The following is a 12,873-nucleotide window of genomic DNA, read 5'->3' on the forward strand; positions in this document are numbered from 1 at the left end:
TCAGCTGCCGTGGGGTGGCTTCCAGCCAGACCAGTGCAAGAAATGTGCTTTCTGCAGATTTCAGAACTGGGAACATTGCAGGGAGCTTGCCTAGACATGAGCTGTGTTTCTGCATGACCAACATAAGAGAAGCAGACTGCATTTCCCAGAGTTGTACGTGTTCTAATCCGCCTTGGTCAGAAGACGGCTCTTCAGTGGAGAGATCTCAGAATCAGGCAGGTAAGACTCAGATTGTTTGCAGTATTTGAGGCCAAGGAGAAATGGTACCACCTAGTGGGAAAACTCTTCTACGGAAGAAGACACAGACCAATGCAAATAATGGCTGGCTGGTTAATTTGCTGCATGCTACCTCTTTACGAGGAACCGTCCCCCCCGTTGCCTCCAGAAAGCCTCAGAATAAAAAGGTCATGTGAGCGGAAAAGTCAGTGCCTTGGTCCATGTAGCCCAGTATTGTTTTCACGGACTGGCAGCAGTTCTCCAGGGTTTTAGGCATGGTCTTTACCATCTGGAGATGCTGCCAGGGCCGTTTTGTGTGCAGAGCGGGGGCTCTTCCATTGAAACACAGCCCTTCCCCAGAGTCTATATGCGTATATTGCTTTATCAGGCCATTCGTTCCTCGAGTTCAATCCTGCCTGCACGGACTGGCAGCAGCTCTTCAGACAAGGGTTTTTCTCAGCCCTGTTTGGAGATTCAACTCAGGATCAGTGGAAGGTCACCTTCTGCGTGCAAAGCAGGTGATATTCTACTGAGTGGTGGTCTCTCCCCTAAACACAGCACACGTGTATCTAGGAAGCTGCCTTTTCCTGTGTCAGATCTGTGGTGCAGCTCGCGCAGTCCTGTCTGCACTGACCGGCAGCAGCTCAGCCAGATTTCAGACAGGGGTGTTGCCCAGGCCGAGTCTGGAGATGCTGCCGGGGATTGTTGAACCTGGGACCCTCTGCAAGCAGAGCGAGTCCTCAAAGACTGAGCTATGGCCAGATAGACAGACTACTACTCTATTTGCAGTGCAAAATCAGCTCTCCCCAAAATAGCAGGGATACTCCCCGTTCTTTTGGCAGCAAGCAATCTAAAACTGTGCCCTTGAGCGATGCGATTCAACATTAACCCTCCGTATGCACAACTCCTTATGCAAAAATCCCACAGGTGAGTTGCTCCGACAGGTGTGCTGACTCACGGCTTTTTGTTTTATTTTTGATGCCGTGCGGTGGTTTCCTTACGGCAGTGGTATATTAATAACCACTCTCTAAAAATAGCAAAACCATCATCAGATAGAGATCTGTTTTTATTTATTTATTTATTTTAAAGAATTGTCTGGTCAAGCACGATAACGTTTCTTGCAAGAGGCCATCCATCCATCTTTCAAAATTAATGATGGTAATTACATATTTTAAAAATTACAAGAGATTTGAGTAGCTGATTCACCCACTGTTTGCAAAACTGTTTTGGAGGACAGACAGGCTGGGAACTGGGAACCTTCTGCTCTTCCCAGAGTGGTTCCATCCTTTGAGGGGACTCTCTCACACTTCTAGTCTCCCATTCAAATGTAAACCAGGATGGACCCTGCTTAGCTAAGGGGACAAGTCATGTTTGCTATCATAAGACCAGCTTTCTTCCTGGTCTTGGACTCTTCCTGGACTTGGTATAAGGCAGCTTCCTATCTTCCTAACACTTTTATGAGGAATGAGTTGCTTACTTGACGCCCAGTAAGTTGTCACTCATGATGCTTTCGTCTATCATGTTTAAGAGAGGTATTGATGGGTTTGGATTCTGCATCTTGTCAATTGGCTGCCCCTGTTTCTGTTCTAAGTATGCAAATGCTTTGAAAAACAAGACCTAGTCTTCACCTGGGTATTGGGACGGATGATTTGGAGGCAAGGAATGGGAAGCAAGTCCACTAATCCATCTGCCTGCTTCTCCAAGTGAGTGGGTGCGAGCAAGCGGACATGGACAAAGCCCAACCACCTGTGGGGAGCACTTGCCCCGCTGGGGAATCACCCAATCTAACCCTGATGAAAAACTAGCTGGCACGGGAAGAAAGGGAAGAGAGAAACCCTGAGCCGAAGGGCTCAAAGGTGTTCTGCAAAATTAAATCTCACCGGAGCCACCGCAGTGGAGTAAGCAGCGAGGGTGGTGTTCTGTGAAACGCCCTGGGCTTCTGACACACCGTGCAGACAGAGTGCATTCTCCTCTTCCGCATCTCCAAGCTGTACGAGGTGTGGTTAACACACAGCGTTGTTAACAGCAACAGCCGGGGTCCGCTCTCTCCCACACCTCCCTTGGCCAAGGGCCCCGAAAGAGAGTTGTTCTGCAGATTGATTTCAAAAAGGCAAACCTTTTTTGAAATCAAAGAGCCAGCGTGGTGTAGTGGTTAGAGTGCTGGACTAGGACCGGGGAGACCTGAGTTCAAATCTCCATTCAGCCATGAGACTAGCTGGGTGACTCTGGGCCAGTCACTTCTCTCCCAGCCTAACCTACTTCACAGGGTGGTTGTGAGGAGAAACTTAAGTATGTAGTACACCGCTCGGGCTTCTTGGAGGAAGAGCGGGATATAAAATGTAAAAATTAAAAAACAAAACAAAAAACCTGCCTCTCTCCCTAAGGTAACAACATTCGCGGCCAACAGCCTGAAAATACGACACAAACTCAGCAAACTCCTAGGAACATGGGGAGCTGCTGCAGTGCTGGCTACTGAGTCAGACCCTTGGTCCGTCTTGCTCAGTATTGTCTACTCTGACTGGCAGCAGCACTCACATGTGGTCACCCATCCGAATGCAAAACATGGCTGGCTTCAGGAGGAGAAGGGGGGAAGCACTCCCCCAGACAGGTAGTTTGCTGTCCCCCCACCTGCCCCCACTTCTGTTTCAGAAATCTAACATGTGGGACACCGCTCAGCCACCCATAAATGCACATTTGCTCCTCTCTTCCCCACCCCACCCCCTGCCCTGGTGCTGCCACTATTGCAAACCAGGACAGACCCTGCTTAGCAAAGGAGACCATACATGCTTGCTACCCCAAGACCAGCTTTTCTTCTCTTGCAGGGCTCCCCTGCCTTGAATACAGAGAGGCTTTTCTTTGTCCAGCTCTCTGATTTTTATTTTGATTTGGAAGGACTAAATCTGCCTTTCACGAATGCCATCATTTCACAAAGGAGCAAGCGAGCAGGAGGGACTTCACCTCTTGGGTGTCTGCAGGTGGCGCAGACGTTAGAACTGTAATTCCCAAACTGTGATAAGGTGACCCGAGTAAGGAGAATTTTGGAAGGTGCCGCTTCTCAGCCTTCTCATCAAAACAGATGGTTTGAACACAGCAGTGAAGGTTTACACATCTGCCCTGCTCCACAAAGCACCAACGTAAGCAGGGTGCTGGGTGTCCCTCCAGCTTTCCTCCAGCTCTCATTTGGACTCGGATCCTTTGCCTGCAGGGCAAAGTTTGCAAAATGTGGTAGGTACCACAAAATGAGTAATGAAGACTTGCTTGGACTGTGTATGGGTTTGTTTGTTGTTTGTAGCCTGGGATGCCCTTGAGACGTCTGTATCTGCGTCAAATGGAACTCGTGGATTTCTTTCATCCTCGGTGGGTGCCTCTTTGGCAGAAAGGCGGCCTCTCAGAACTGTCGAGTTCAAAAAGAGGAGGCTTTTTAGAACAACAGTCAGGGTATTTCAAAATACAGAACCCAGAAAAGCAGGATGTCAGGGATCCAGGAGCAGGGGCAAATAGAGGCGGAGGGCTATAGGCCACCTGCAGCCTCCGAGGCAAGAGGCCTCCAAATCCCAGTTGCAGGGGAGCAACAGCAAGAGCGGGGGGGCATGTCTTTCGCTCTTGCCTGTGGGCTCCCCGGAGGCATCTGGCGGGCCACTGTGGGAAACGGGAGGCTGGACTAGAGAGACCTTGGGCTTGAACCCGCAGGGCTGCTTTTACGTTCTTATTACAGCGTGGACCGTGGGCCACAGACAGGTGCGGAGCCAGACCGCCAGCGGCCTTAAAAGCAGGGGGAAGCCGTTTCTGGCCACACCGCGAATGCAGCGGCCATTTAACTTCTGAACGGGGGCTGCGTGGCCCCCGCTCGGGAGCGAAACCAGCACCCCCGCGTCTGACATCAGACGCTGGGGGTATGTCGGGGCCGCGAGGCGTGGCCCCTGATTGGCGGCGGCCCGGGTTCTTTGAACCCGTTCGCCCAATGGTGGCTCCGCCCCTGGGCACAGCCCCCCCAGTGAATGACCTCTTCTAGAAAGAAAGTGGAGGCCATGCCCCCCTGGCACAGAGTGGGAGGGGAGAGCCTCTTGCCTTACCTGGCTCTCTGCTGCTGGTGCTGTATTATAATACACGGGAGTTTAAAAAACAACAACACAGATGTAATTACTCTTGGGAGGGATCTGATTAATTATCAAGGGGGACCCCAGTTCTTTTAAGTACCTGGCAATACAGAAAGCGGGCATACAGAGTCAGACCACTGGTGCATCCAGCCAAGAATTGCTTGCTTTGACAGGCAACAGCTCTCCGAGGTTTCAGGCAGGCAGGGATTTCCCCCTGCCAGCCCGAAGCTGGAGACGCTGCCAGGGATTGAACCTGGGACCTTTTGCATGCAAAGCAAAAGGCTCCGACTCTGAACCACAGCCCTACATACCGTATGAGCTGTATACGTTATGCTTGTTGCCGAGTGGGACGATTCCTCTTGTTTTGCATAACGTATGCTTGAGCGTTTGCATAAATTACTCTTGCATAATTTGGGAAGGTGCTAGGGTAGGGCTCTGTGTCCTCCCCCCACCCATTTCAAATCTTGTTTTAAGAAAATAATCTTCATTGGGTAATTAAATAGCGAATTATAGATCACTTCGCCCGGGTGAGTCAAGCAGAAATTAAACCCAGCACAACACCCACACCCCCTCCGTCTGACTGCTGAGGCTTCAAACAAACCTCGCCCTTGCTGGCATACTCGGGCTGCTCTGAGGACTAGTAACTTGATTGCTTCATGACAAAAGTTGCCATTCTCGAGTAGTGGAATCCCGGCCCAGGGCGGCACCCTTTGGCTTTTCTGTGCTGCTGCAGATTTCTGGCCGACACCCACCTTGAATGTAATTTCCCGGGGCCGACCGGCTGGGCCCCTCAGCGGATGCCACCAATGTTGTGTCAATATTTGCCGCTCTGTGGTGCTGTCGGCATGGCGACCGTATCCTTTTCAAGAGTGGGCGGAGGAGTGATGGAGAAGGCACACGGTCCCTGCTTCCCTCTGGGCTGTTCTAACCTGCCCGTCCACATTGAACTTCATAATCCTCAGGGCCGTCCTTTCATGAGGTGAGGTGAGGTGGTTGCTTTAGGGGTAGTGAATTCTGAGGGGGCAATAGGATGGCCAGATATCCCCCCTCCCACTTCCATCAGAGCAGCAATTCGGGACCCTCGCTCTGGCCCCTACACACACACACACACACACACACACACACACACACACACACACACACCATCCTCTTGGCAAAGACTGGTTCCATTTTCTCCGCCCTGTTGGTATCTTCACCTGGCGCCTTTACACACAGGGCTTCGACCCCAAATCTCCTTCAGAAGAGAGTGTCTGTGTTCACACAACCGCCAAACTTACCCCCAAGTCCCTTCGAGATCCTTGGACCCACTCCACACACAAACCGGGCTTTGTGATGCGAATTCTAGCTTATCTCGACGTATTTGCCGATTTTAAAAATGCTGGCTTGAAGCGACTTTTTTGGAAAACGCCAGAGCAAACAGAGAAAGGCCCTGACGTAGAATCATTAGCATGATAAGAGGGATGCTCTCTTTAGAGATGCAGATCTCGCTCTTTAGGAAGCTCTCTTTCTCTCCCTCCACCACCTTTGGCTAGAAGGAAAACACAGACGCATGCCATGTGAAATTGTTTCAAAACAAAACCCGAGAGCAGAGGGGAGGGTCTGCCTCCCTCAATGCTGCGAGTGGAGTTAGAAGTGTCTTTGCTCGACATTTACACCAAAGCGTGAAGCCAGGTCCGAATCACTCCCTGGAGATGGAGAGTTCATTTGCTTGAGCTGTGTGGGACGGGGGGGGGGGGGAAGGGGGGAGTCCTTGGCTTCACTAGCTGGTTCCACCCGTGGGTGTGGACAAGCTGAGAGACTTGGGGCAGAACATGCCATGCAGAGAATCACCTGCGTGAGTCAGAAAAGCACCTCCAGGTCCAACTCCACCAGGCAAATAAAAGTATTTATAGCCCAGGAAGGATTTGCAGAAATCAAAATCGGATCGGGATGCCTCTGAGAGGCTAAGAATCTCTGCCGGAGCCCAGCTGTGCATCCCTCCACGGTTCCTCCTACAAGCGGCTCCAAGGCGGAATTTTATCCAGCTCTATTAAGATCTCAACCTTTCTGCACAGAGAGCCATCGCAGTCGGATCCAGAGCGCCGGGAATTTTGTCGCGGTGGCCCACGACTATCTCCGCCTGATGTCCTGCGCTGCGGGCGCCACTGTCTCCGACGGTCTTCCAGTAACTGGCCCTGTTGCAAGCTCTCTGGCCCCAACGCCCGAGAGGTCTCCTGGCCCCCCAGCCCGGAGAGGCCGGAAGCCCAGCAGGGTGCTGTACCCCCCGCTGGGAAGAAGACGTGCTCCCCGGAAAGAGGCCGACCCCGTCAAAAGATGGCTCCTCTTTTTTGCCGGAATCGCCCTCCTGCAGATCCTGACGGAGGAAGCAGGGCTGGAGCGCCAAGGCCTCCTTGAGAACCAGCCGCATGTCGCTTCCTCCGCCCCGCACTCCCCTACGCCACTTTCCAATTCTTCGGGGAATGAGCTGGTCCCGGGCAAAACAACTCCAGCAGCCTTTGCACTGGACCTCCAGGGAGAGCCTCCCATTCAGGACACGGCCGACCTGTGCCCCCACCGGAGGTGCCAGAGAAGATCCCGTCTCCAAAGCCAAAGAGGGTCCTAGTCCACCTGCGGCCCCTGGACTGTGCTTGCGGTGGCCAAGATAAGCTGGAGCGGGAGGGGTGCCGATACTACAAAGCTCCCGTCTGCAGAGGACATTTGGCAAAGGCTCAGTGTGAGCTCTGGGAGTCCTTACCTGAGTTGGGATGGGTTCATTCGGATCTCAAGGACAAACTGCAACGACATGACCTTGGAAAGGGAAGAGATGGGGGAAACATTTGTGCCACAAAACAGAACAAAACCCCTCCAGAATCTTCATTGTAATCCACCTTTCCTGCCGGGTCTCGAGTGGGATTACATCGTATTCGCTACTTCCGCCCTGGAGGAGACACCACGTGTTTGGGGAGGGGGAAAGGATAGACTGACCCTCACCCGTTTACCCTTCTTGTTTCCGTTGCCTTTTTCTTATGGCTGCGCCCCTCAATCAAAAAGGGAACACACTTGCTAGCAGCACTCTACATGGTCAGTGGAAACCATCTTCTATTTCCTTTCGCTCCTTTTGTTGTTGTTGATGAACAGCAGTGTATAAATACTCTAAATAATAATAAATATGGCGAAGATCTGGCTCTTTGGGGCAGCCCGGTGACCTGAAATTTGCAACTGTATTTATTTGTCATTGTTGTCTTTACAGGTTTTCTCTGCTTCTTAATGTTCTCGTTCAGTTCTCATTATGCATTACCTTTTAATTTGATACTGTAGACTTCCTCGTAGGTGGGGCACAAATCGGTGGCTTGTGCCTATTTCTTTTGTACTCCGTGACAGCTTTAAAATGCCTCTGTTGTTTCCTTGTGCCGGCTCAGTATTTACCTTTTAAAAATATAAAATCTTTGAAAGGGAAGCCAGTGGGCAAGACCATACTTGGTTGTATTTTATTGACTGTACAGCACCGACTTGTTTACAAGCTTAATAAAATCTGGCAAAATAGTATCGGATGTCCTTGTTTTTGTCATAACAGACCCAGCTGTTGGGGAAATGGTGGCCCAAAGGTTCTTTCCAATAAAGCTTTCCAGTCACATCACCTAATATAAGGGGATGGGGTTGTAACTTGGAAGAGCCCTACTTTGTACGCAGAAGGTCCCAGGTTCAAGCTTTCTCCAGGAAGGGCCGGGAAAGACCCCTGCCTGAAACTCTGGAGAACTGCTGCCAGTCAGTGTAGACAATGCTGAGCAAGATGCACCAAGGGTCTGACTCAGTATACAGCAGCTTGCGATGTTTGTGGATGGGGAGTGATAGGATTTGGGCACTCATGGGACGCTTGTCTGGAAGGCAAACTCCCGACTTAGCACAACCAGCTAGTGCCGCATCCTTGCATGTTTTCATGGACATTGTGTCAGTCCGGACACCGGACACACTGTGCACAGAACCCGCAGCAAAATGCAAGCAGGTTCGACATCAGACGCAGCCATGCGGGAAGGAGTCCTCGAGTGTGTGTAGACCATTTGAGATTTCCAACCCCTTTAATGGCAAGGAAGGTTATCACGACTATATATACGTCCCAGCGGACACAAGTTCCCTGGTTCAGTAAATGGCATCTTAGGAACATAGGAAGCTGTCCATATACTGAGTCAGACCATAGGTCCATCTCGCTCAGTATTGTCTACACAGACTGGCAGCGGCTTCTCCAAGGTTGCAGGCAGGAATCTCTCTCAGCCCTATCTTGGAGATGCCAGGGAAGGAATTTGGAGCCTAGATGCTCTTCCCAGAGCAGCATATCTTACAGTGCTCACACTTTGAGTCTCCCTTCCGTATGCAACCAGGGCGGATCCTGCTTAGCTTAAGGGGACAAGTCATGCTTGCTACCACAAGACCAGCTCTCTTTCCTCTCTTTGATCTTGCGTTCAAAGATCAGATACCAGGTGAGTAGAAAGGCCCATGAGCCCAGAGGCTCTCTGGGGTGCTGCTGCCCGTCAGAGTAGATTATACTGGGCCGGTGGCCGGACTCAGTAGACAGCAGTGTCATGGCTGTCCCTATTTATTAGAGCTTGTTCTTAGGTACCTATCTCGGGGGTGCCGCCGTCTGTCTGTGGGAAAAATGTTCCCCACACCCTGGCTCATCTCTTCTTGAGCAACCTCCTTGTAAAGTTCCAGTAATGTGATGGCGAGACAGTCGGCCGTCCCTCCCTGCTACGTCTGCCCGCCCGTGCATGTGGGTAACAGCTTTGCACGCACCTCTTCACTTGCTAGGTGCTTCCTCTAAATAGCTCTTTAGCAAGAGCGATTTTCTCTTTCCCAATTAGCCTGGTAATGATCCTAATTGGAGGCCTGCAGACAGGAGTTCCCCCTTTAGCGTGCACACAAGACCTTAGGCCTTCTGGCTGGAGAACGTCCCTCCTCTTCCAGCCTTCTCATCGGCACACGGCTGTCATGCAAAGGCACGGAAGGAAGAACGGAGAGGCAGGCAGGGAGACTGCGGGATTTTCGTGGAAGACAATTGTAGACAGGCGGGCAAGGAAGGATGGATCGGCAGACAGGTGTGCTCAGAAAGGCAGGCAGGCAGGTATGCATGCAAGGAAGAAAGGATGGATGGACAAACAGACAGAGATGCAAGGCAGGAAACCGGAAAGACAGAGATGCAAGGAAAGAAGGAAAGATAGACAGGCATGCAAGGAAATAAATTATAGACCAGAGGAGGCTCCTCATTGGGGGCATTGCCCTTCTTCCTGCCAGCCCCACATTCATGTCCCCCATCCTCTCCCCAAACATACCACCTCTTCCTCTCTTCCTCTCTCTTCTGGGTCCGTCTCTCTTCCTGGAACGTTGCTTTTGCATTTCCACTACCTGCCAGTAGATGGTGCCGGCTCTTGGTCTTTCTTTCTAAAGTAAAAGTAAAGTGTGCCGTTGAGTCCCACAGAGCCCCGTGACCTGTCTTTGGTAGAATACAGGAGGGGTTGACCATTGCCCCCTCCCGCACAGTATGAGATGATGACGCCTTTCAGCACCTTCCTATATCGCTGCTGCCCAATAGAGGTGTTTCCCATAGTCTGGGAAACACACCAGTGGGGATTCGAACCGGCGACCTCTGGCTTGCTGATCAAGTCATTTCCCCACTGTGCCATTCAGTGGCGACTCCTTCTTTCTAAATGCCTTAGATTTCTTTTTAGTGCCTTACCACCCATGTGTCTTTCTTTTCTTCCTTCCCACCCACCAAGGGTGGGCAGGGGCTAGCACTGCAAAAACCAACCAAGTCAGAATAGCCGACAGGTATCTATTCTGGTCAAGAGGCAGCAAACAAGGCCAGCCCGGTCATTGGATTTCCCCGGACCCTTCTAGGCATGTTGAGCAGACCTTTTCTGGAGACCTTTGTGCAAAATGGGAGCACTCCATCTGCAAGCAAATGGAGTTCAGAGCAGGTTGGGGGCCCGTCTCCTTTTCTCCACCCTCGCCTTCTCCCGAGGGAAGCCAGTTCTCTTCTCCCCACTCAGCACCCCAACCAAGCCCTCAGGAGGCACTGGATTTCTCCAGCATTTGCTGGGAGCTCTTTTTCTTTTGTCTTTTAAAAACGCCACTAGCAAACTTTGGCAACATTCCGAGATCTACAGAATGGGCTGCACTTCCTCTAGGTAGTTTTTTTCCTAAGCAGCAAACAGCTCCTCAACTGCAACTGGCAGATGCCCGCCACGGTTGGCAGTTGTGAGCAGCTGTTTTGGGTTTTTAATGCCGTTGCAGAAGGCGGGAAGGACGCAGCAGCATTGCAGCTGTGTGTGGCAGGAAAACCAAGCACGTTTGGCAGTCCAGGCATGGGTTTCTCACCTTTGCATATTGCTCTGCCCAAAGCTGGATCTGCAGAAAAGAATCACTGAAACTTTTCGGAGCAGACAGGGAAATGCGGCCTGCATAATCCCTGTCCTTAAAGGCACAGCAACTGGGTTGTTGGTAATCCTCACCGGAGTGTTCCTAAGGTGGCCGTGAACATAGGAACATAGGTGAACATAGGTGAACATAGGAAGCTGCCATATACCGAGTGAGACCCTCGGTCCATCTAGCTCAGTATTGTCTTCACAGATTGGCAGCGGCGTCTCCAAGCTTAGAAACATAGGAAGCTGCCATATACTGAGTCAGACCCTTGGTCCATCTAGCTCAGTATTGTCTTCACAGATTGGCAGCGGCGTCTCCAAGGTTGCAGGCAGGAGTCTCTCTCAGCCTTATCTTGGAGATGCTGCCAAGGAGGGAACTTGAAACCTTCTGCTCTTCCCAGAGTGGCTCCGTCCCCTCAGGGGAATCTCTTACAGTGCTCACACATCAAGTATCCCATTCATATGCAACCAGGCCTTTTTGTTCACCCAGGCCTTTTAAATTTTGGTGTTCAGGCTTGATCTGATTTTTAACAAATTTTAAAATGAGTTTTTAAGCTGCTTTGTCTTGTGTTTTGTATTCCCTTTTGGTCTGTTATGATTTAACGTGCTGTGTGTTTTTACTGTGTGTTTTAATCCACTGTGGTGAGCCGCCCATGCGAAATTCAACATTCCTCAGCATGGGATGATGTTTTAAAATATGTGTTTAACACTTTTCATGCGAACATGGTCCCAGAAATGAAGGCAATCAGAATAACTAAGGAGAGAAGTTGCAAGATTGGAAAACTTAAAAGTTGCTCAAGAGCAAAGCCGTCTTGCATGATATCAGTCTACGCAGCCGGAAGACCGGACTGGAAAGTTTTACGTTGTGGCACAGGCTGAGGCCATTGCTCAGATGATGACTCCCAGAAATTTGTTCAAGCATTTATTTATTTATTTTTACACATTTTTTATATCCCGCTCTTCCTCCAAGGAGCCCAGAGCGGTGTACTACATACTTGAGTTTCTCCTCACAACAACCCTGTGAGGTAGGCTGAGAGAGAAGTGACTGGCCCAGAGTCACCCAGCTAGTATCATGGCTGAATGAGGATTTGAACTCAGGTCTCCCCCGGTCCTAGTCCAGCACTCTAACCACTACACCATGCTGGCTCACCATTCCAGAGAATCCATGCTAAATCTGCAAGATTTGTCCAGGTTGCAGAATCCAGCTGTTCTAGTTGCGGAATGTGGGTTACCTTGAGGCAGAATTCTGGTGATTTTTGTTGGTAGTACCCCTAACTGGAGGAGTCTCTCTCATTCCTGCCTCCTTTCAAGCATCCCCATGGCTTCTTCAGACTCTCCCTGCTTAAATTCGTCCAGCTTACTGAAACTCTCTTTCTATTTGTGACTCCACCCTGGGGGGGGGGGCTTGTGACCAGATTCTGTCTGCGGATGGCTGTCTGGGCAACTTGCTTCTGTCCCTGCCCTATTGCCTGCTGTCTTTGGGGTTCAGGGGGAGGAGCAAGGGACTGGCCCTTGTCCTGGGTGCCGGTGTAGCTCTGAAGCTGGCCACTTTCCACTTACGTACCCTTCCATCTTGCTTACATAAGAGCTGGCTCCTTGAAGTTTCCTGCTGGCCAGCTTGTGAGTTAAAAGCAAAGAAAGGTCAGTTGGTGGAATCTGATGACTCTTTCAATAGCCTTTGGGATCTATCTGATGCAGCCACAGTCTCCGAGTGAAAGGTCCCAGCTGTGAGCTCCCAGCTGTGAGCTCAACTCGCCCTGAGTCTATCTATCCAGAGTGCATAAGTTACTCCAGAGTAAAAGGCCTGAAACTGAGAGCTGGTTTTGTGGTAGGAAGCATGACTTGTCCCCTTGAACCTGGGACCGTCTCCATGCAAAGAGGGGTGGTGCTCTTCTATTTAGCAGGAGGAGAGCAACTGGCCCTATCCTGCCCAGCCCAGCATCCCTCCAGTGACTGCTGCTGGCATGGTCTGTGCTGTGTGTTTTAGGCTGTAAGCCGCTTTGCGGCAGGTAACAATCTTCTGTTTCCTTTTGCTCTACAAACTGTTTTGAGAACTGTTTTTGTTTGAGAAGTGGAATATAAATATTTTTAATAACTGGTGCAAAATGCATTTCCTCTCTCAGCCCCCTGCACCAAGCCTTTCCCCAAATTGTCAGGGTTCTGCGCAG

At 50.8% G+C, this 12,873-nt stretch overlaps 1 protein-coding gene and 1 long non-coding RNA gene across 3 annotated transcripts in view; one reads left to right on the top strand and one right to left on the bottom strand.

Moving 5' to 3' along the window:
• LOC128338927 (discoidin domain-containing receptor 2-like) overlaps positions 1–12,873 on the top strand; it is a 49,989-nt gene continuing 37,116 nt past the window's right edge. The window contains exon 1 of one of the 2 annotated variants that reach the window (XM_053282160.1): positions 1–219. The gene's annotated coding sequence lies outside the window, so the exon portion shown is untranslated. Of the gene's footprint in view, positions 220–12,191; positions 12,347–12,873 lie in introns of those variants that run through there. The other variant, XM_053282162.1, reaches the window with a different exon arrangement.
• LOC128338929 (uncharacterized) lies at positions 2,956–10,900 on the bottom strand. Its single transcript, XR_008312760.1, has 5 exons — positions 10,662–10,900; positions 9,617–9,725; positions 7,591–7,718; positions 7,048–7,100; positions 2,956–3,610 (listed from the first exon to the last, which is right to left on the bottom strand). It is a non-coding gene; the product is annotated as an uncharacterized LOC128338929 (long non-coding RNA).

The sequence above is a fragment of the Hemicordylus capensis genome, chromosome 17 (genome assembly GCF_027244095.1).
Source record: "Hemicordylus capensis ecotype Gifberg chromosome 17, rHemCap1.1.pri, whole genome shotgun sequence".
NCBI classification, from domain to species: Eukaryota; Metazoa; Chordata; class Lepidosauria; order Squamata; family Cordylidae; genus Hemicordylus; species Hemicordylus capensis.